This window comes from Danio aesculapii, chromosome 7 (genome assembly GCF_903798145.1).
Source record: "Danio aesculapii chromosome 7, fDanAes4.1, whole genome shotgun sequence".
Lineage (NCBI taxonomy): Eukaryota > Metazoa > Chordata > Actinopteri > Cypriniformes > Danionidae > Danio > Danio aesculapii.
The window spans coordinates 34,707,588-34,733,848 of NC_079441.1; positions in this window are offsets into that span (position 1 = coordinate 34,707,588).

Sequence of the window (26,261 nt, forward strand, 5' to 3'; positions counted from 1 at the left end):
GATTTGACGACATTACAAATTCTGTGGATGGATAAAGATTGTGAACAACTTTGATGAAAACATATGGAGGAACACTTTTGTATGTCGAGATGTACATAATATGTGTGTGTGCTGGCACTCACCAGCTCCTTCACGTGCACACACGTCAAAGCATCTAAATAAGAGCATGAAGGTAAACAAACACTAAGCATTTTATCAATAATTATTAACAATAGTCTGCAATAGGAAGGAACATAGAAATGTTATCTGATTAACAACTAGCAGCTAAATGTGTCTGGAAAAAATATTCAAAAGTTTTTATTTTCATAAACAGTGCGGATGTGAACGCGTCTGAGTGTTCTGATTGGCTAAAGTAGACGTCTCACATCATGCGTTCAAAATGTGAACGTGCTCTTTCCAGCAACTTTACTTCTGCATTCACACAGAGCAGCATTCCAGCAAATTACTGGAAATTTACAACTTCTCTTACGCATTTATGAATTAAGGTAACAAATTTTCTGGTATTTTTTAAAAGGGCCTGTTCACACATACAGACCTCTCCGGAAAATTGCCGGTAATTTTCCAGATAGGTCTGTATGTGTGAAAGGGGCTAATGTTGCAAAAATTTGGAGATATTATTTGTTTTGGGCTCTCTCACTTTAGTATTACAACTGTATATCAAAGCCAGTCTGTCATCTCAGCATTCCTTTAAGCACAGGACCCATTCCAAAATATAATAAATTCATGTCTAACATTCCAGCTACACATACTGAACATGAGCAGGGTGAAAGCACTTGGTTCCTCTCCAGTTCATCAGACCTTGGCATGGCACTTTTATACAGTAACAGATTTGCAATATTTAGCTTTTCAGAATGTGCCAAGCAGATCACAGCAAGCTTGACATTTTCCTTCATATTCAGTTGTCAGTCGTAGATTGAACCACCTCGCCAACTCCTAGCCAATGGCCATTATCGATGAGTCCAAACACAGTGTCTGGATGCCAAAGTAAAAAAGCAGGAAAAGATTGAAATGTGTTTTTCTGAATTAGCCACCACAAACAAACACACAGCGTCTCAGAAAACACTGTCAGAGGCACACCACATGACTTTATGACCACGCCAGCAGCAATAAACACAGTACAAATGTGAACTGTCAGCTAAGCATTTGCAAATACTATGTCTTTACTTTAATTACGTCCCAGTCATGGTCATGCAAACTCTCGCTGGAAGTCAGTTTAATTGAAGGCTTGGACGTGTGCACTGTTGTTTACTGAACATAAAATGCCTCCCGAAGACACGTCGGGCAAGTGTTAGTGTTTAAACACAGACACTGCTGTCAGCCACACTAAGACACACTGAGTGGGATGATAATTGAAGGGACATAAAGTAAAGCAAAGACAAAAAGATGAGATGAGAGTGCAGAGTTTACGACCTGGATAAACAAATGCTGGCCTCAGTGTAAACACAGCCGACCTGCAAAAACACTGAGGACAGTTGCCACTATAGAAATGTCCACAGTGATAAGAACTGAGGGTTTGCTAAAGGACAACGCCCAAGACCAAACTCTCGCTCTGAGGTGGCCGTTAAAAAGACCGCCAGTCTAAAGGCGCCACCAAGGAGAACCATAACAAACCATCTCCACAAACTTGAACTTCCATGAATTTACTAAATTAGCATTGACATTCACATCAAAACACTTCTCTGAACCAATGCTGTGGATCTACATTGTTTTCAGCAACTGTGGCTGCTGGTTTGATGGGTTCAGTTTTTTCAAACCCTTCAGAAATTGGTTTTCATTTCTGTACACAATTAAAAAAAAAAAAAAAAAAAAAAAAAAAAAAAAAATATATATATATATATATATATATATATATATATATATATATATATATATATATATATATATATATATATATATATAATATTTCTATATTTATACTACACAAATCCACACAATTTTATTTTATTTTCAAGACTTGGACAAAATCACTGATCTGATGTCTTTACAAACTTTCTAAAGCATTTTGAGTGAATATACATCCAATGAATGGACAGAATATCTGCATTGGCATTCTGAAGATTAACAAATGACTATGAATTACTGTAGCATTTGTTTCTAAAGCCGCTTTGAAAATGTACATTGTCTACTTACTTTATTTTGCAATGTGGAAGTGCGCTATTTTCTGCGATTGCTTCAGATCTTCCACTTTAGTTTCCTATTGAAGAAGTGACAAGGAATAACAAATGGCAGAAAAAGGTCACGGTGGTTCAGTGGTTAGCATTTTTGCCTTCCAGCAAGAAGGTCGCTGGTTCAAGTCTACGCTGGTATATTTGGCGATTTATTCCGCTGTGGCGACCCTTGATAAATACGGGACTGAGCCGAAAGAAAATGAATGAATAAATGAATGAATAACTGAATGAATGAATGAAGTAAAAGTTCAAACAACTTGCTCTACAAAGAAGCATGTTTATGACTATACACTACCTGACAAAGGTCTTGTCGCCTATTTAAGTTTTAGGAACAACAAATAATAACTTGACTTCTTGTTGATCATTTGGTATCAGAAGTGACTTATATGAAAGACAAAGGCCTCTAGATTACACTTTACCAATATAAAATATAATCAAGCCTTGATTTTTAATTATTTAATTAAGAGAGTAAGGTCTGACTTTACTGAGACAAAAGTCTTGTCACTTAACAGAAATAATGTCCAGTATAGAATATAAAGTCATAGTGCAGTGGAAAAAGAATTAATATTGTGTATGACTCCCATGAGCTTGAAGGACTGAATCCATACATCTCTGCAATGACTCAAAAAACTTAATTATTAAAGTTTTAATTAATTAAGTAATCTGTAATGGCAAAGAAAGCGTTCTTGCAGCACTCCCTGAGCTCATCAAGACTCTTTGGATTCATCTTCAATACCTTCATCTTACCCCAAACATGCTCAATAATGTTCATGTCTGGTGACTGGGCTGGCCAATCCTGGAGCACCTTCTTTGCTTTCAGGAACTTTGATATGGAGGCTGAAGTATGATAAGGAGCGCTATCCTGCTGAAGAATTTGCCCTCTCCTGTGATTTGTAAAGTTATGGACAGCACAAATGTCTTGATACTTCAGGTTGTTGATGTTGCCATCCACTCTGCAGATCTCTCACACGCCCCATACTGAATGTAACCCCAAACCATGATTTTACCTTCACCAAACTTGACTGATTTCTATGAGAATCTTGGGTCCATGCGAGTTTCAACAGGTCTTCTGCAGTATTTGTGATGATTGGGATGATTCATCTGAAAAATCTACCTTCTGCCACTTTTCCAAATGATCAACAAGAAGTCAAGTTATTATTTGTTGTTCTTACAACTATGATCGACGACAAGACTTTTGTCAGGTAGTATTCATTAAAAATAAAAATAATATAATTACGATATACCAGTTTGCAACATCAAGCAGCATAAAGAGCTGTTTTTTATGGCTGATAATCAATGAAAGTGAATGAGACCAATAGTTTTGAGCCAATAAGGTTCCAATGGCTGCTCCAGCTCTTATTAGAAGAATATGGTTAATACTGCTTTGACATAAATACTAGTATATAAAAATGCATATAATTACATTTCTGGCCTGGTAAGAGACGGTTTTTGTATTCACAACAAAAACAAATATTTACTACAAACAAGTTCAATCACAAATCCACTCACATTTGAAATCTGCAGTTGCACATTTGGAGTCATTAATTAACTCCTTTGACAGGCACAGATTTGTTGTCTTGTCTTACAATGCCTAACAGCAAAATCAATCATTTTCTCTGTCTTTGCCTTGAGGCACTAATGAGTAATTGACATTTCTCTAAAGTTGAGAAACACTCAATCCTCAAACGTTCTCATCCTCTGCCCCATCATCTCTCTCTCTCTTTCTCTCCCTCTCTCTTTGCTCCATCTTTCACCAGTTGTGCTTATTACAAACGCATGTTGCTCTCAGTTTGCTTGTGAGTGCTGGTATTATGAACTCTCACGCTGAACAAATTCGCGATGCACTTCTCCAAATTTCAGAAGAATTAAGTGGCAGACAGCATTGTTCTCTTTATATCTAATACCTTCTTCCTAACCAGGGCCTTATAGCCAGCCATTCACCTTTTGTAAAGCCAGGTCTTTGAGTCCTCTGGCCACTAATAGGTTTGTGTTGACGTATAAGTGGAATTCTTGCAACGACGCCGGGACGCTGAGACCAGGCATTGGACTGTTATCGATGTGCCTATCAGGGCCAGACTGCAGGGTCCAGTTTCAGCATGAGTGCGGGGATCTCGGCCGGGAAGGGATTAGCCAGGAGGCCATGCTGAGCGATGCAGAACATTTGAGAAGGCTGAAGCCCGAGAGGGGTGTGAGACAGAAACAGGACATGTGACCTTGGGGAATAGACAAGGGTGGAAAACTAGACAGGTCATTACATTAATCTGTGGCCGCATGGTATTGCAGGCATTTGTTTGAGGAATAATAATGAGAATGAAGAAATATGATCGCAGAGGCGCTGGCAAAAAGAGCAGGATTACAGATTTCGGAGTGCAAACATGTTCACTAATATGACCTACCATATCAGAGACAGAGCTGATGTGACCTCTCATTACTCTTTAAAATAGTGTGGCTCGAGTTTGCTGCCTTCACATTTGTTGCTGGCAACTTTTCGTTCTGTCAGCACTGATGGCTCTATATAAGTATACATACATATGTACAGATCCTTTGTAATGACGATATACTATTAACTTACAATAAAACACATTGAATAACTATTACGTCAGCACACACGTATATACGCGCACACACACACACGCGCTTCTACATCTATTCAACCCTCCACCCAGTCAGAACAGGCTGTCACTTCAATCAGCCAGGGGTCAAGGGTCAGCAGGGTCAAATACCTGACCCCCTCTGTCAGAATGATGGGCAATGGTCAGTGTCTCATTCCTCACCCTGATTCTCATGCACAGCCTTCATATGATATTTTTATTTTTACCTTCTTTTATGTATTTATTAATAAACTGAGAATAATATTTAGTATCATTTCAATGAATTTGGATTAACAGCAATATCAATAATCATCAAAATGTTAACTCACCGAAAAAAGAGAGTTTTGTTTTGTCATCATTTACTTTTCCTTATGTCATTCCAATCCCATATGTTTTTTTTTTTTTTTATTGTTGGTTAATCAAGTATGAGAGATTTATGTTTCATTAAAAGCTTATGTACACAAAACTCACCAAAAATTCTTGACTAAATGCTGAAGGGTAAATGCTAATAATAATAATAATAATAATAATAATAATAATAATAATAATAATAATAATAATAATAATTAAAAAAAAAAAAAAAAATAATAATAATAATAATAATAATAGTAGGGGCGACACAGTGGCACAGTAGGTAGTGCTGTCTCCTCACAGCAAGAAGGTCGCTGGTTCGAGCCTCGGCTGGGTCAGTTGGCGTTTCTGTGTGGAGTTTGCATGTTCTCCCTGCGTTTGCGTGGATTTCCTCCGGGTGCTCCGGTTTCCCCCACAGTCCAAACACATGCGGTACAGGTGAATTGGGTAAGCTAAATTGTCCGTAGTGTATGAGTGTGACTTATTGTGTACGGATGTTTCCCAGAGATGGGTTGTGGCTGGAAGGCTGGAACATGTGCTGGAAAAGTTGGCAGTTCATTCCGCTGTGGTGACAAGGGGCTAAGCCGAAAAGAAAAGAAATGAATGAGTTGCCTCACAGCAAGAACGTTGAGCCTCGACTAAGTCAGTTGGCATTTCTGTGTGGAGTTTGCATGTTCTCCCTGTGTTCACGTGGGTTTCCTCCGGGTGCTATAATAATGTAAATAAAAATAGTAGTAGTAGTGGAAGTAGTAGGAACAATAATAATAATAATAATAATTATTATTATTATTACAATACTAATACTAATACTACTACTAATAATAATAACAACAACAACAACAACAATAATAGTAGTAGTAGTAATAGTAGTAGTAGTAGTAGTAGTAGAAGTAGTAGGAATAATAATAACAACAACAACAATAATAATAATAGGAATATTAATATTATTATTAATAATAATAACAACAAATATACTTGTAGTAGTAGGAATAATAATAATAATAATAATAATAATAATAATAATAATAATAATAATAATAATAATAATGATAATAATTCTGAAGAAGCATGATTACATTATAAGTTTTTTATTTTATTTTGTCAAGCTGTTCCAAACCTGTATTCATTTAGTTTTTTCTTCAGTATTATACAACAGAATGCATTTTGAAGAACGTAGGTAACAAGCATTTTCCCCTCCCCATTGACTTCCATAGTATTATTTTCCAGCAACTGATTGACTTTATTCACTGATGCAAAGAAATTCACAGAAGCTCACGCCACACACTTGTATTTTTCCAGATATGGAAAAATGAACAACGTGCCCAGTTTGTTTACTCACGTTAACAAGATAATCTGCGAGTCGGTAGCAATTTTTACAGCTCTGTTTTCACAGCCTCTGGAGCAGTAAAGTGCTCAGGTAAAAGACAGAGTGATTTGTTTTTAATGAAGAACAGAGACGGGGGACAGTATCCTGGGGATCCCTAATGAAAGGCTACACCGCACTTTGAAGAGTTTTACGGCTTGCACAGCTTTGAGTAAATCCAAACTAAATACTTATTATTTGAAAAGGTATTAAAAGGGCAGACTCTGTAATGTGAAGGGGTCTGGTGGTGATTAGTGAACAGGACGGGAATCACGGTTAGGAATTTCATCTGAATGTCCCGGCTCTCCTGGAATTCCCTCACCTGTTGAGCTCAATCCTGTAGCACTGCTTAAACTTTATCTGAGATGCTACAAGCATTATCGTCTTTCCACTATCTTGCATTTTCATTATAAATTTGTGCGAGACTTTTGCAATATATTCTAAATGTTGATAATAAGCAATTGGAAAATCAAAGCACTTCCATCAACCAAGTGTTAACTGCAGCCAACGTACCAGCCTTTATTTTTAACAGAAGGAGATCATCAGACAATCAACTTCCACTCTAAAGAATTTATTATTGTTTTTTACCAATTTCTTTGGTTATATTGTGTTCCTGACTTCACTTAAAGCACATTTTGAGTTTTTTGTTTTATTCAATGCAAAAAAAAATGCTTTCTCACGTAGATTTTTTGTTTTGGTCTCTAGTTTCAGAAATACTATGCCAAAATTAGGTGAGTTTTACCTTAAAACATGCAAAATAATCTGCAAATGGTAAACTACATAATCTTGCTTTTCCATTAGACATAAGACTATTTTGCCCTGTTGGCAGATGCTTGTTGTAAAGAAAAACTCACTTAATTTTGACATGCTTGTCTAGAAAATACTTCTTGATTTAAGAAATTTTTAGATGTTTGGACTAGAAACAGGACAAAAAACAGACAAAAAAAAAAAAAAAAAAAAAAAAAACAAGAAAAGCTTTGTTTGCAGTGTAGATTAAAAAAAAAGGTTTACTAAACAGTTAAGATGCCTGTTTAATGGCAAAGCAGCGTTTCTGTAGGTTTCAAGCCAAATTTAAGACTTTTTAAGACCCCTTCAAGACCATTAAGAATAAACTTTTAGACTTATGCAGGGTTGAGATTTTTTCTAGCATTATCATGAGGAATCCTGCAATTATTTTTAGTTTTTTTTTTTTTCTGATTACGGAATTTAATTTGGAGAATTTGCTGATAAAATGTCTAACAGCTGTTATGAATTGTATCTCTGCAATACAAAACTTAGATATAAAAAATAAGGTTTTATTGAGATGCATTGTTGGATGGTTGTCGGCCCAACTGAGTAGCTTTACTTGGAGAAAGCAAAATTAAGACCTATTTAAAATGATTTAAGACCTACAACCCAATATTGCAGTGAATTTAAGACTTTTTATGGCCTAAAATGTAGTTTTTGAAATTGAAGACATTTTAAGACCCTTACTTTTTAACACCCTGCAAAGTAAGCCACAAATACCCAAACATATAATTTTTGTGTTGTTGTTGATTTTTCTGGGACATTGCAGTGTGCAACTGTGCAGCTATGCAACTGCAGGTTTTTTTTTCCGTTAATTTATTTTATTTCTTTAGTATTTTACAATGCACTAGGGCCCCACGTAGCCCCTAAAGCATCATGAACAATGGAAACAGATTCTATCAATTCATGTATTGCTATAGCTGACTATATGATTTTATGCACACATAAATGACAGAAATTCCCAAATAATTCATTTCAGTTTTGCTCAATATTATTATTTCAAATTGACTTAAAAACCACCTCACTAAAAATATGTGCAATACATAAAATTGGCATGTAGTGTTACAACGTGTTTCCATCAGGTGTGTTTTCAATTCACAATTTCGATTCTTTCAGCATGAATGGTAACTTCACCATTGTCGCTGTTATACAGCAGGCATATGGAAATATCTAGTATACACTGCTAAATATGTTCTTTGTAGTCTTTTAAAGTGCTGTTTCAAAGCTTCAAAGAGTTGAATGGAGTTGAAGCTCTTGGAAAGTCCACATTACTGCATCAAACCACATTCCTCCCTGTCAACTATGGGTTTGGTCTATAGAGGGATCATCTCCGACTAAGAGCTGTTGACCTCTACAGATGGACGCCTGAAATGCCATTGTCTTTTAGGTCAGGAAGATCTTAACATGGACAGGAAAGAGATTGACATATCCTGCCTGACTGCTGATACAACTACTTTGATTAATGAGATTGGATAAAATGCATTATCTAGATTGGAGAAAGGATCAAGAGAAGTTGAATTGTTACAGGTATCCCTTTATTTACCAATTAATATGTAGTTTAATTCTCAATTTACATGCTCCAGGTAAAAAAGGAATAACAGAAGCTAAAGTGAAGATAGCTGGAAGACAGTTTAGAGTTCAGGTGCTAAACATTCTTTCAGAGAGCGAGAGAGAGAGAGAGAGAGAGAGAGAGAGAGAGAGAGAGAGAGAGAGAGAGAGAGAGAGAGAGATAGGCAGATGGGATATTGTTAGGTCATTTGTAGGTTTGTGTATGAGTGAAAGGCTTTCGTCCAAGCATGAAACCATCAGCGCACCTGTCAACTGATCAAAGGCCTGCAATCACATACTAATATGCGTGTTTACGTCAGTGAAAAGCATGGGTGTGTAAAAGCGAACAAAAGGAGACAAAGGGAGAGACGCTGCAAGCAAAATGTTTTTATCTTGTCTCATTTACTATATTTACTACAGTAATAGCTCTTATTTTGTGCTCAACTGAAATAAAATAAATAACTAATACTTTAGTATTATGTCTTATTATTAACTGGTTGCTTATTAGCATGCATATTGCTAGTATATTGGCAGTTTATTAGTATATATAAAGCACACATTAGTGTCTTGTTCTGCAAAACCATATTTAGGATCCCTAAGTCCTCTAACACACTATATTTAACATACTGCAGACGTTCCTAAACTAAAATGCAACCAACTAAAGATTTTAAAATGTAATAAATATTTTATATTTTAATTATTTGAAGTAGTTTTGGGATTTGTTTTGCATTATATTTGAATTTAACAATTAGTTTAATAATTTTAAACACTAGGAAACACCCATACACTCTTGCACACACTCACATACACTATAGACAATTTAGCTTATTCAATTCACCTGTAACAAATGTCTTTGGACTGTGGGGAAGCACCCAGAGGAAACCCACGCTAACACAGGCAGAACATGCGAACTCCACAAGTGCTACCCACTGCACCACAGTGCTGCCCCAGCTTGATATAAACAAAAATAAAAGGATTAACTGTAATACAAATAAATATGAGTCACACTTTATTTTGAGGTTCAATTCTTACTGTTAGCAAATTCTTAACTGTGATTTTAGCTAAATAAATTCCTTATTTGCTAATTTGCTTCTAACTTAGTTGTTAAGTTAGATTTGGGTATTGCATAAGATTAGATTTGTAGAATAGGATCATGCAGAATGTGTACTTTATAAGTACAAACAAACAGCTAATATTTTAATAAAATGCATGCTAATAAGCAACTAATTAGAAGTGAGAATCATTTTTTCTTGTGTTTTTAAAGTAATACTATTTAAACTATTGTAAAATGATAAATATTATACTTGTAAATACCTAATCATTTTAAAATGTTGATTTACATAAAAATACAAAAGCCTATTATTACAACAGTTTTACAAAATACACAAATATTTTGTTATTTCTGGATTTAAAATATAAACCCCTTCAGTTTGGCAATAACAGTTTTGTCTCTCAGGCTTGTTTTTTGTTTGTATTTGTTTTCTTCTTGTGTTTTATTCCTCCATGTGCCCTCCTCTTTTCTCCATATTCTGAGAGCCGAGTGTTCTTATTGCTGCTCTCTGATTTAGGATGGAGCTTCAGAAAGCCTGTCAAGCTCCAGTCAAACTGCAGAGTGAATAGTGAACACTTGCTACGGCACTGTGTATGTGCGTGTGTGCGTGTGTGTGCGTGCATGCGTGTGTGTGTGTGTGTGTGTGTGTGTGTGTGTGTGTGTGTGTGTGTGTGTGTGTGTGTGTGTGTGTGTGTGTGTGTGTGTGTGTGTGTGTGTGTGTGTCGAGGAGGCATCGCTCTCTCTTTGTCAGCTCCAGGGGTTTCCGTCTGTTGTCACAGAGATGCGTGGGTGATGTCAGCATGTTCTGTACTGCCATTTGGTTCAAATACAGCCCATAATGATCGTGTTTTGTTCTCTTCATGTGCAGATTTTCTCTGAGCTCGACTGCATGAAATAACTCCAGTTTTACCTGTTAGCAGACAGAAGACATTTGAAAACTCTAAACTCAGCTAAAGCTAAATCAAAACCTGAACTCTCTCTCTCTCTCTCTCTCACACACACACACACACACACACACACACACACACACACACACACACACACACACACACACACACACACACACCATAATTTGACAGAAACCCTTTAGAGTTTACAGTTGATCCAATACATTGTTCAATTATTTAATTTTATATTATATTTATGATGTTGCTTGAGGAGATTAGTGTTACATGACTGTTTTCTATGCACCCACTGATCATTTTAAATTAGACAAGCCTTTTTATGTCACTGCACCTTTAAAAATTCTCTGTTAATTATTCCTTCTACATTTGCATAGACATAAATAAGGCAAAGAAATATTTTCATTGCATCATTCATTTATTAATTTTCCTTCGGTTTAATCTCTATTTCAGAGGTTGCCACAGCAGAATGAACCACCATCTATTCCAGCATATGTTTTACCCAGCGGATGCCCTTCCAGTCGCAACCCAGTATTGGTAAACATCCATACACACTCATTCCCACACACACTTATACACTACGGCCTATTTAGTTTATTTAATTCACCTGAAGTGCATGTCTTTGGACTGTGGGGGAAACCGGAGCACCCAGAGGAACATGGAGAACATGCAAACGTCACACAGAAATGCCAACTGGCCCAGCCAGGAGTCAAACCAGTGACCTTGACGCTATGAGTTTACAGTGCTAACCACTGAGCCACCGTGCAGCCCCATCATTGCATTATTTCCCTGAACACTACATTAAAGTCAGCATTTAATGTACTTTCACTACCTTATGACTTTCTATTTTGTGTGGAACATACATATCCTGATCAATGTTTACAATAATTTAGTCATTCTTCTAAATATCTTCTGTAATGATCTGCTTTAGAATAACTGAAATACGTTGAAATGTCCCTCTAAATGTATCAGTAGTATAATGCCATCTTTGTCTGAAGTTTAGCGTAAATACACTCTAAAAAAATGCTTGGTTGTCATCTAACCCAACATTAGGTCAAATATTGACAAACCAAATTTTTTTTTTCTTTCAATTAAATTTTAAAGTTATTTTAACTCATCAGTTGAGATTGTCCATATTTGACTCAGCACTGGGTTACAACAATTTTTCAGAGTGTTCGTTCAGTCCTTCTGGCGGTAATTACAGTATATAACAATATGCCTTAATTTACAGTACACCTACTTCACTGTATTCTATCTGATATATACAGTGCTCAGCATAATTGAGTGCACCCCATTTTGAAAATGAATATTTATATCCATTTCTCAGTGAATATAGGCAATGTGTTTTGGTGCATTTAAACAAAACAGATTTATTAAACAGATATATTTATTAAAATCATATTTTAGTCACCAAATATATTTAGAAATTGAAGATAATACAATTAAATTCAAGCTAAATATTGCAAAAAAAAAAAAACCTACAAAATTTCAACTAAAATTTTTACATTTTTTTTGCTTGTTTTGATTTTTCCCCATTTTAAAATTCATAATTAATATTTTTATATAACATATAAATGTGGGTGTATTTGTTTTTGGACCGTTATGGTAAGTAATTTTGTTAGATAAGCTCCAGATTTGGCTTCAGACCTGACTAATCTAATGTATATGCACAAACATAATATTATAGAGCTTCCTATTAAAAATATGAATTAAAAAGAGAGATTTGTGAAGGGTGTACTTATATATGCTGAGCACTGTATGTGGTAGCAACATGTGTTACAGTTAGGTTCAGCAGCCTATTTTCCAGCTTTATAATATACAAGCACACAAAACCCAGCCTAAACACCATATCAACAACACAAAAAGCACTACAAATAAAATAAAGCGCCATATACCATAGTAAAATCTCTATGTTCCATAGTGTTAAACTGAAGCTACACATCTAATATCAAACATTTGCAAAACAATATTTACCTTAGTGTTATTGATTGGCAGTAATCACATAAGGAACATTTTTCCACAGAGAGTCAGAGATCAATATCACTGTCAATCTTCATCTCGTCCTTCCTCAGTCCCCTGACACACACACAAACATATTGACTATTACACAACGTCCCCTTGCCATTTTAACTCAAATCACCCAAACAATGAGGCTGTGACCTACATTTGACAGTCTTTTGCTCAAAACACAAACAATTAGCTGCTAATTTGAAACACTTTCTGCTTTTCATTGCTTCATTCATTCCCAAATACATCTGTCTAATCTTTCTAAAGATGCCTGATACTGTGCTGCTATTTTGTTCAGGAGTTAGCTGATTAGCGGTGGCTAACACTAAGAGGTCAATACTGAAGCATATCCCACCTGTTCTAACCAATCAAAAGAGGCCTACGGCAGCAATTATGACATTTAGTCCTGCGGATTATGATTTCAAATAAGTGTTTAAAGCATTCTCCAACGATCAAGTGAGAGCTGCAGAGAATCAATAAGAATAGACTGGAGATAATCCATAGGAGAGAGAGACACACACACTCGAGTGGCTGCGGGTGTGTGTATGGAGTGGATCAATAGCTTGTGTTAAGTAGTGGAGAGGAGGTCTCAATGATGAACTAATGCTTGTCCGGACTATGTCTTCCTCTCTCTCTCTATAGATCTCTCGCTTCACTGGGTCAAGCTGAAGGGCCAGGTGGTGCAGTACAGAGAAACACACACACATGCACACACAGATGGCCACAGACTCTACCACCCTCCAATTTGCCTTCCCATCATGCTCTCTGGGCCCCAGTATGATATTCTTGGAGGTTAAATACCGCCACGCCCCCCTTTAACCTCCTCAGCACCTGATTGGACACACACATGCTCATCAAGTCAAGCCACCTTTATGTATTACGCTTTAGACGATACAGACTGTTTTGACGCAGCTAATGTACAACAGAGATATAACAGAATCAATGATGCAAAGTATCTTTCAAATACGGCACAAACTATGTTTTTGCAGTAAAGCAGCTCTAAGAAGTCAATAGTGTCAAGTTCAGTTCAGTTCAATAATGTTGTTTGTCCACCAAAACAGTGTTAGGTAGCTGAAAAGTGCTCTTAGAGAGGGAAACTGTTAGCAGTAACTGATTTTGCACAAATTTGTGTTTGAATAAGAACGTTAACAAAATGTACAATATACACTGGCCACTTTATTAGGTACACCCGTTGGACTGCCTTTTGCCTTCAGAACTGCCTTAATCCTTCATTGCATAGCTTCAACAAGGTCCTGTAAATATTCCTCGGAGATTATGGTCCATATTAAGATGATAGCATCACGCAGTTGCTGCATATTTGTCTGCTGCACATCCATGATGCAAATCTCCTGTTCCACCACATTCTAAATGTACCCTATTGGATTGAGATCTGGTGACTGTGGAGGCCATTTAAGTACATGGTCATGTTTAAGAAACCAGTCTGAGATGATTCGCACTTTATGACATGGCGCGTTATCCTGCTGGAAGTAGCCATCAGAAGATGGGTACACTGTGTTCATAAAGGGATGGACATGGTCAGCAACAATAATCAGGTAGGCTGTGTCATTGACACAATGCTCAATTGGTACTAATGGGCCCAAAGTGTGCCAAGAAAATATCCCCACACTATTACACCACCACCACCAGCCTGAACCATTGATACAATGCAGGATGGAACCATGCTTTCACGTTGTTAACATCAAATTCTGACTCTTCCATCCGAATGTCACAGCAGAAATCAAGACTCATCAGACCAGGCAATATTTTTCCAATCTTCTATTGTCCAATTTTAGTGAGCCTGTGTGAATTGTAGCCTCAGTTTCCTGTTTTTAGCAGACATTAGTGACAACCGGTGTGGTCTTCTGCTGCTGTAGCCCATCTGCCTCAAGGTTCGACGTGTTGTGTCTTCAGAGATGCTATTCTGCATATCTCAGTTGTAACGAGTGGTTATTTGAGTTATTTGACTTTCTGTCAGCTCAAACTAGTCTGGCCATTCTCCTCTGACCTCTGCCATCAACAAGGCATTTGCGCACACAGAACTGCCGCTCACTGGATATTTTCTTTTTCGGACCATTCTCTGTAAACCCTAGAGAGGTTGGGTGTGAAAATCCCAGTAGATCAGCAGTTACTAAAATACTCAGACAAGCCCGTCTGGCACCAACAACCATGCCACATTCAAAGCCTCCTAAATCACCTTTCTTCCCCATTCTGATGCTTGGTTTGAACTGCAGCAGATCGTTTTGACCATGTCTACATGCCTAAATGCATTGAGTTGCATTTGCAAATTTGCGTTAACAAGCAGTTGTACAGGAGCACCTAATAAAGTGGCTGATGTGTGTATGTTCTGGTCCTCACATTGAATGAAAGCATAAAAGCACTATGTAAAAGAGCTGACAGAAGCATTTATTTATTCAATTGATGAGATACATTTTGGACATCCAGTAACATTGATCCTCATCTGTTTTCCAGTGCTGCACTCAAAAATATATTTTTGCTGCTTGTTCAAACTACTTATTTAAAATGTGATTATTTTTGGTGAAATCTCAATTGTTTTATATTTAATCTACTTCAATCAGTTATGTTACCGAAATAGATTTGTGTTTGGACAACATAAATGCATTGTGTGGAACCGTGATTTTACACATTTTTACAGTGTGTACTTGCTGATGTTGTGTTGATTTTGTAATAAGACTGTTGTGACAGAAGATTTGTGAAGTATCTATCCTTCCAATGCAACGTGATTGGACTGGCTGGCTAAAAAGTGACAGTGATGGACACTGTATTTTATGTAATGTAATGTACCCCAAGCTGAACATTGCTCAACTCTTGGACCAAACGTTTAGCACCTCATCATACTAAAGCATGTAGCAATCCCACTGAAAACAGTTCAAATATACATTAGCCTTCAGCAGCCTCGCTTTGGTTGACACAACTATGTAAAATCCATCAATAATGAAATGAGTTCAAGTTAGCTATAAGCAGTTAAACAGAAGGCAATAGTGATGTTATTCAGCAAGAGTCAGCTCAGTTCTGCTCAATAACTGATGTTGCAACAGAAAAACAACCCGAACATTGTTGTTTGTGTCACTACATTGGTTTACTTAAACTAGAGTATTTGGAAAAAGGTGCTCTCATGACACTGCTACAGTGATGAAAGTCATGGCTATTCATAAAAATTAGTTATAAAATAAGTATCAGATGCCACACCAAACAGACAAAAACAAAGGTGACAGACATTGCAATCTGACAGTTTTCATTATTTTACAAAAGCACAATGTTGTTGTGGGGCGTCTCGGTGGCGCAATGGGTAGCACAATTGCCTCACAGCAAGAAGGCCGCTGGTTCGAGCCCCGGCTGGGTCAGTTGGTGTTTCTATGTGGAGTTTGCATGTTCTCCCCATGTTCGTGTGGGTTTCCCCCACAGTCCAAAGACATGCGGTACAGATGATTTGGGTAAACTAAATTGTCCGTAGTGTATGGGTGTGAATGGGAGTGTATGGGTGATTCCCAGTGATGGGTTGCAGCAGGAAGGGCATCCACTGCATAAACATATGCTGGATAAGTTGGCGGTTCATTTCGCTGTGGTGACCCCAGATTAATAAAGGGACTAAGCTGAAAAGAAAATGAATGAATGATTGAATGAATGAACAATGTTGTTGTTATTGTGAGCCTAAATAAAAACAGACACTTCCCGAATTTGCCATACTCTTACTTATGCAACCAAAAATGAAGGTTTTTCTGCTGTTATCCAGAAGTGCAAGGAAACTCAGGCGCATTCACCGACCCTACTGAAAGTGTCGTCTAGATGGCTGATTTTTATTGTGGAAAGCTTTAAATGTGTCACTTAGCACTAGGAGACGAGGTGGTTCACTTTACCCTTTGACCTATAGGCTATAACTTTTCCAGAAACTAGTCATTATTTTCCTGGGGAGAGCACAAATTGGCAGGGTGAGCACCATGGCTGGTTTTGAAAGCTTGATCTTAACAAGTGGGGTGTCAATGGTTGATTCAATTGGTTTTGCTCTTGTCCAGTCAATTTTAAATCATTCATTCATTCATTTGCTTTTTGGCTTAGTCCCTTATTAATCTAGGGTCACCACAACGTAATGAACCACCAACTTACCCAGCATTTATTTTATGCAGCGAATGCCCTTCCAGCTGCAACCCATAATTGAGGAACACCCACACACACACTCATTCACACTCATACGGACAATTTAGCTTACCCAATTCACCTATACCACATGTTTTGGGAAACCAGAGCACCCAGAGGAAACCCACGCCATAACGGGGAGAACATGCAAGCTCCACACAGAAATGCCAACTGACCCAGCTGGGGCTCGAACCAGCAACCTTCTTGCTGTGAGGCGATTGTGCTACCCACCGCACACTGTGCTGCCACAATTTTTAAATATCACTGACTATTATTAATGTATTTTAATTACAAGATTAAGAAAGACAAAGGTGACAGGGGGGTGACAAAAAGCTGACATTGGGTGATAAAAAAGAACACAGTGCCAATTCTCCTTTGGACAAATTAATGAACATGTTATGATATTTAGATACAGTTTTCATCACAAGCTAGATTTGTGGTTCACTGTCTGACAGAAAGAGTTCTGCCTCTCACTCAGTCTCACCGCCTCAAAAGTCAGTTTTATGCATGTCAATGCTAAATATTACTAGATACACCTCACTTTTTTCATTACTAAAGGCGTTTTTTGTAGCTCAGAGCAGGTGAAAGCATGTTTTCGGCATCACGCAGGAAGTCCCTTTTTCACCCGTTCACTTTATGCTTTCTTTTTCCGAAAACAAACAACTCCCGGATCCATCATGCTCCTGTATCTCCTCAAAAGACTGCGTGATGCCTTCAGCCAACGCGGGGCTGCCAGGGAAACAAACCCTGTTGTGCCTAAACAAACTAAAAGCATTGTGAAGCATCTCACAGTCAGCTGCAGACACAAACATAAGACATCATATCCTGGAAACATTCCCCTCAGAGGTGGATTCCCTGGAGCTCTCTCCGCCAACATTGGAAACGACTGCTAAGGAGGATAGAACGAGAGGGAAAGAGCAGGAGAGACAGAATATTAAAAGAGTATCTAATGTAAAGGTACAGAAACAGACGTGGCACATATAGATATGTGTGTGAGAGAGTGTGTGTGTATATGGTGGTCTTCATCTTCATGCCGAGTCGTCACCTTCCTCCCTCAGTTCAGCGCCTTGTTACTCCTGCCACTTGACGCCTCACCGCGCTGCACTGCCTATGAATAATATACGAGCGTGCCACACTACAGAAGATAAAAGAGCACGCTATGTACCCTGGGTCAGAGAGAAAGAGGAAGAGCCAGAGAGAGGCAGGGGTGAAGAGGTAAAGAGAGAACGCTGTAGGAGAAAAGGAGGAGTGTAGGGTGTCTTTGCCGGGATCTCAGTCCTTGTCCCGTCTCCCAACTCTTTCATAGCAGCATCCAATCTTCAGCAAAGGTGACAAGACACATCACTGTCAGAAAGCACCCGGCAGCCACAGTTTACACCTGAACTTATGAACATACACACACACCACACACACACAGCCGCTCTCTCTGGAGATATAATAAGTAAGAGGGCTTTGGCCCTGTGTCTGTGCTCTACAGGGACGAGGGCTGCTGTGCCCCAGACTGCTTCTGAGGTGGCGGTGTGTGAAAACAAACAACACTTTTGATCATGAGCTTCCACGTCTCACCTGGAAATGTTCATAGGAAAGTCGTCCCTTATTGACACATGGTGAGAGAGTTCAGACGTTCAAGGGTTTGCTCTCTCTCTCTCTCTCTCTCTCTCTGCTATTTCTTTTCTCGGTTTTACACACATGCATCCAGACACACGTTTACACTGACACCGCCAACAGCATCATGCTATGTTTTTGAATGGATACCTGTGATTGTCCTTTATCACGTCTTTTGCTTACCAGGATCTAGAACGGCTGAAAAAAAGTATACAGAAAATATATTTTATATAAAATTCAAATAGAACACGTCAGTAGTAGGCAACATTGACTCATTCAGAAAAGGTAGCTCATATAAATTTCTGGAGATCGTGAATTATGTAGCCACAAGTACGTATGGCTGCATTTCGTCTTGAAAATGAACGCTACAGGACGGTATACACTGTTGCTTTACATGCTTACATGCTGACCTCCATGTAGACGGATTTTCCACTGTTTCCAGTTTGTCCAGTTAGCATAGAACAGTTTCAGAAAGTGGGTAAGACAAAAACAGAATCCAAACAATTAAATAAACAAGTAAATAAAAGGTGAAAATGTCGTAAAATCTGAAACATGCTGTTTTTGAAAACGCTGTTGGTTGGGTTTAGGGAAGGAGAAGGGTGGGTCAGTCGTTCGGTCAGTCAGTCGACAGCAGCCTCTGTTGGATTTATGTGAACAGCAGGCGCAAATGGCATTCGCAAGAGAAATTTGAGATCTGAAAAAAAAACATCGGCCTCAGGTGGATTTGCACAAACAAAAACTGCAAAAAATGTAGCTCCTGGGCCGTATTTGGCGCTCTCAGAAATATATACTGTAGCGGTACATTTTCAGAATGAGCCTGGGTGGGTATTAGGGCATACATTACAAATGTTTTTTAATCTTTTTTTTTTACTTTCCTTTACTCTGCTGATTTACAATAAAATTCCATCACAATAAGATTATATTAAAGTCAATGTAATGTAAGTGTATTTATATTATTTACTAGCCTGAACCAACAATGAACAATTCATTGATTGAAGTATTTATTCGTCTTTATTAATGTTATTTGATGAAATAAAGTTGTTCATTGTTAACTCATGTTAACTCACAGTGCATTAACTAATGTTAACAAAATAACTTTGGATTTTAAGACTGCATTACTAAATGTGGAACTGTGACTGTTAAATGCTGTACACACATTTTTCATTCTTAGTTGATGTTAGTAAATGCATTAACTAATGGAACTCTGTTGCCAGATTTAATATTAAGTATGCAATTATCTAATTTATACATGCAGTTTGTGACATACAAAGAAACATTTATTTTATATAAAGTCACTGTGACCAGATGCTCCTGTTTCTGGGGACAGTTCCATTTTTATTTATTTTTTTTTGTCCCTGACTGGAGCTCTTTTAATAATATATATATATATATAATGAACCATTCCCAATTTTCAACTCCAAGCCCAATTTCCAATATATAATTATAAGCAAGATTTCAGTGCTTATTTGACCACTGAACTAAATAATGTCCCTAGTTTTAATGTTAGAAATATTGTTGTCGTCATATATGAGTAAAACTGCATTGCATGATTAAGCAAAATTAATACTTATGAAACTATAGTCACAAGATAAAATTAATGTGATTACCAAAATAATATACACAACAAATCATTAAATATTGTAATAAAAATATTGTAAACATAAATACAAAAAATATTGTTGTCACCGTACTATGAGGTAAAACTGCATTGCACGATAAAGCAAGTATTAATACATATGAAACTTCAGGCACAAGATAAAATAATGTGATTACGCAAAATCCTTCCAGAAGTTACATTCTGAAATCTAAAATCACATCCCAAAAAAGAAGTCAAGCACTGAAAATATGGACACAGTTACAAGATACAAAGTAATAACTGCTGATATAAAGTTGCACTGTCAGATGAAGCCACAATTACAAAAAATATGAAACGGCAATTTTGAGATATTTGTGTCCCAACAATTACTAAGCACAGAGTTGCAACTGAAAGATACAGTCACATTGTGAGATATAAAGTTGCACTTTAGGATGAGGTCTTAATTACAATATATAAAGTTTCAGTTGTGTGATATATAGATGCAATTAGAAGAAGTCACAACTGCACAGTCTAAAGTTACACTTTGAGATAAAGTTGCACTGGCAGATAAATCCACAATTACAATATGTATTAATTGTAATATGCTACGTGACATAAAGTTGCAATTATGTGCTATAAATACATACGGTCACACTGTCAAACAAAGTTGCAAAGCTACCTATATGAAGTGGAAATGGTGAGATCCATAAGCAGTTACGTCAATAAATTTCGCAAACACTTTAGTTTACGTACCAATTCCCACTATTCGCTAATGGCTTATTACCTCATTTTTAATAATATGCTGGCAGTTTATGAGTACTTATAAAGATGTTATTAGTTTTTTCTTTTCCAGTAGTGTGTCAATGCAGTCCATTTTTAATAATATCACTAAATATTAAATGTATTTTAATTCTAGACAAAGAAACACAAAGGTTACATTAGAATGGAACAATCTCCATTGGGTGACAAAAAGAACACAGTGCCAATTCTTCTTTAATTCGTCTTTTGCAATTTAATGAACATGTTATGATTTTTAAATGCAATTTTCACCACAAGCTACATTTATGGTTCACTGTCTGACAGATGTCTCACTGCCTCAAAAGTCTGTTTTTATGCATGCCAATACTAAATATTACTAGATACCCCACTTGTTTCATTACTAAAGGTATTTTTTTGCAACTCAGAGTGGGTAAAAGCATGCTTTTAATGCTTTAGTTTAAATACCAATTTCCACTGTTAGCTACTGGCTTAGTACCTCTTTATTAATAATATACTGGCAGTTTATGAGTACTTATAAAGATTTTATTCTACATTCATAATTCTACCCAATACCTAAAAACAACTACTACCTTACTAACTATTAATAAACAGCATATTATTAGTTTATTATGCTAAACGTCTTCATGGTTTGTTAATAGCAGTCATTGTACCTAAAAAATTAAATGTGACCAAAATTATAATAGCAGGACATTAAGTCAAAAATATGCACAAAGCATTTTGAAATATAAAACCACAATTATAAGAATTAAGTCATATTTTACAATGTTCCCTCTGAGACAGAAACGGGCTTCAAAGAAAGTCATATCAAGCTAATGCTCTGTAGAATGTGAGACAAAATTGGTATAATTTTAGACTAGGGCTGTGTGATTTGGGGAAAGTATCTATTTGCAATTTGATTTGCGATTTTAAGTCTGTAGTCAAGCTTCAGCTCATGTTCTGTATCGTAACTTCTTATTGCTAAAATGCAGTGAGTGTTAGTTAAAAAAGGAACTGAAAAGATATGAACTAACTCCATCATTTATTCAAATTCGTTTGTAAATATTCAGAAATTTAAAAAAATTCTCTAAAGCAAACAGTAGTGAGATATGGCGTTAGTATCTCTTGGTGCCTTTGTGATGTTTTTTTCATACGGTGTAACAGCTGCAAACAACTGTGAAATTGTAAATTGCTGTTGGTAGCTACTACATTAAGTGTCCCGGCTATTTTTAGTTGACATTTTAGCAAGACACTCCTCATATAGCTCATCTGTGGTGCATTTTTAGGTGCTGGTTGTTGTGTTATAGGGGCATTATAGGTGCTGGTTGTTGTATTTCCTCGTGCTGTGACAACAATTCTGCAAGAGCTCTTAAAAATTTACTTGTTTTTGTTTGGTGTCTGTGACTTTGAAACCAAAATATTCCCATATTACCGATGTGCTGTTTTTCTTTAATATGAATTTATCTGTTAATGCTTCTGAAGCGGCAGATGCCGTCATCCCATCATCGTTGTTTGTTTCATTGTAGATTTTCCACATAATTCAGTTGCGCAATTCTGATTGGGCAGAATGAAAGTGTGCTCACTAAGACTGTCACACACAGATGGCAGTCACGCATTTGCTCTGGGTGAAAGAAATTATATATACATATTTCATATCGCAGCCTCTTGCAATTACCTAATCACAACGTTTCAAATTGCGATTGCGATCCGATTAATTGCACAGCCCTATTTTAAGACATAAATAATTTCTGTTACAGTGATTTAAAAATATATATTTTAGCATTTGTTTGTTTGTCTAACTATTTTTAACTGTTATCAAGATGGTGTCTTTTATTTAAAAAATTTTGGCAAAACACTTCTGCATACAGCGAAGTCCACACATTCTTAAATTAAATACACAGTAAAACAAAATAAAAAATCTGTAAAAACGGCAAGGCTTCCAGAGATACTGTTAAATTACAGAAAATAACCATTTTCACAAATTTACAAGCAAAAACGGTAAAATTACAGAACATACTTTACTGTCAAAATTCATTAAATTACAGTTTATACTGTTGATAATTTGCATTTAAACTGTAAAAAATGAGGTAAAATGTAATACTGCAATTTTATTAATTATTACTGCAATTATACAGAATATTGCAGTCATTTTACAAATTATTACTGTAAATATATTTTTTTATTGAATTATACAGATTAATTAATGTGTGTGGTTTTTCCAGCGATCCACAGCTGCTAGATCACTGATGATTGTAACAATTAGCATAGCAACATTTTTAGAGTAGTAAAATAAACATTTTATAGTTTACAGTGCAAGCATTACATGCATCCAAACAATAGGCTATTATTTGACATTATTAACCTCATGTTAATTTTCTTATAATTAGGCTGCTATCTTCACCTAAAACAATTTGACTGAATTTTTGTTTTCCGATTTTTACAGGAATAATCTGTAATATTAACGTAAAATTACGTGTTACTCTCTGAAAATACAGACCATTTCCTTTAAAAAATAGAACAATAACGTAATACCAAAATACACGCAATAACTGTAAATTTAATGTTAGAATTTTTTATTACAGAACATATCTGTAAAACAACAGGTATTCACTGTATAATGAAAAAAACTGGAAAATTCTGTAACAGACAATTACCTGTTAAATAACGTTTATTTTTTACAGTGTATAATCACTTATTCTAATCATATAATCCCTGATTTCTTATTGAGAAAAGCCCATAAAAACATTGTTTCTCACACTACAAGTCATTCTCTATTCAAACCTGCCGGCTTTACGTCACACAGCAGCTGTTTAGTCATCTGAAGTTTCACTTAATTTTTTATAGTTGCCCATCACGGGTTTGGCATGCAACACTCTGGCGTATAGTGTTCGGTTCCCATTGTGAATTTGAGTATTGTCTCACAAAGAGTGAGAGAGAAAAAAAATACCATTCAGCGCACAAATCCCCTTTGGAGCCAGAGTCAGAGACAATGCCACTCCAATGGCTAGTGTCTGCAATGCGATGCAATACTTACACAACACACAACACAATACAGTGTGTGTGTGTGTGTGTGTTAGTACAGTGCTGTGTTTTCATAGCTCAAACCAGCTACCTCCCGCTCACCTCTAGAAGACAAGGTTAAGACGGATGGGCCTAATTAAAAAAGCCCCTGTCTTCGCTGAAAGGCAGCAGGTTTCTTTTACCGACTCTATTGTGGCTGTAATTATGGGGTGAAGTGATTAGTTCCCCCTGAAGGCAGAGAGGTGACAGACAGGCGAGCCTGCGTAACCCAAGTAACCTTTCAATATTACAGCCCTGGCCCATTGTGACGCCAGAGGAGAACTAATTCCACCCACACCCTGTCGCTGGATCTGCATCTCCGTTATCGTTTTATGCCATATTATGTCTCTCTTAATCTCTTATTTTATTTCTCTCTCTGATCCAGCTTCAGTGTACAAAAAGAACATACCTGCTCAAAAATGTGTGCACTTCAAAGCTAAAGGTTAATAAGGAGGTCCCTTGTTTTCCTGGACGCTCCCAAACATTGCTCTTGGCACAAGGGGGAAGGAGGATGTCCAAAACATGATCCGCCCAGCCAAATGAATGAATTCATGGCCAGACAGAAGAGTCTGAGCAGATGACCCACTATTCAAGCCGTTTAGCACGCCGGCACTGCCAGTCTGTGTCTGAAGATGCATATACTGTATGCCATTATACATGTTGATTCGCCACATATAGGAATCAGTGATGGTCTGTGTCACTGTGTGCATGTATTTGAATGGTATGCCAATCAGAGCGATTGTCATGCCAGCCGGTGCCATTGCCGGGCAGGGCCCTGGCGAGACGCAGCAAGCGAGATACGTGCCACAAGCTTTGAAGAATAGCACTAATCTGTTTTATTAAGTGTGGGGTAACTCGAGTCCAGGAGATTAAATAGAGATTTGAGGTCGGAGCTGAAGCACCACGTCACATGCGCTTTTCTCTCCGTCTGACCACACAGGAGCATATGGAGAGAGAGGAGGTGTGAAAGACTCATGCTGCCGTGAGGAGAGCAGCTGCCAATCACAGGCCTGTTTGGGGCCTGAGCCACTAACGAGGGTTTTCTGTTCCCGGAGTTTCTCAATGACCATGGCACGAGAACAAAGATCAAAACAAGCACATGGATATGCTTGCAAACACACACACATAAACATGCACTTGCTTCAAACAAATAACACGGGCAGTTGGAAGGCAGAAGTCTCTCAAAAAACATGAGCATTAATTTTTGCTGTGTTTGAAACATGCAGTATGTATTTGTGCTAGTGTATGTGTTTAAATAAGGTGTAATTACATACACAGCCTGCAAAATCACTCCAATTATTATGGACAACAGCTTTGATTGGATGATTAGAATGAGAATTACGGCTGCACGATATTGGAAAATAAGGCATTGTGATATTTCTGCCATTTATATTGCAATGTAAATACAGCTTTATTTGGAAAGAATTCTTCATTTTAGACTGATTGTGGTGATTTGTACACTGTAAAAATGGCCGTGATTTCAACGGTAAAAATCTGTAAATCCTACAGTAAAAATCTGTAACCTGGTTAACAGTATGTTTCCTTAATATATACGGCAAATAACCGTAAATTGACATTCCCAGAATTCCCTCCATAGCACGTCACTTTTAATGCTTTTTGTTGACTTTACTATGGATCTTTTTTTAGATCCCCATAAGGTATGTACATTAGATTTATGTTACATCTAATGTTGATAACAATGTTTATTTATGACTTAATTTTATGCATGTTACCATACTGGTGTTGAGTAGCGTGTGAATGGCACTGAGCACCTTCTATACATTGATACACTTTTCTGCTTGTGGGTGCTACATGAAGGAATTGAGTGGAACCCAACATTTTTTACAGTGAGTGTTAAGGCACTAATTTGTCATTACATACAGGGAAAGTACTTATTATGCAATTCCATGGTCTGTTGAAACTGTTGATTCTTGTGCTTGACTCAAACATTTGGAGTTATCACAGCAATTCCGATGAGGACGGGTAATGGCGGATGCGAAATCCACAAAAATGAGAAAGTTTTAAGAATTTTTCAAGCAAGAATATAGTAATTTAAAAGTCAAATTGGTAGTTTAGTATTTTATATTTGTTTTCAGGATTAGTTGATTGATGAATAATGAATAAAATACAATTTAAATTATGAATGCCTTTAACACCAATCTAGTCATCTTTGCTCACACAAAAACCTTTAAATACAATTTAAGATCATAGAACCCTCGAAATGTACAATGAAGAATACACCCTCAATCACAGAAGCTTGACTTCACGACTCTTTCATTGTCCTCTAACTCATTCTTGATCATTGTTTGATCTTGTTAATAACCTGACTGATAAGATAAGCATAA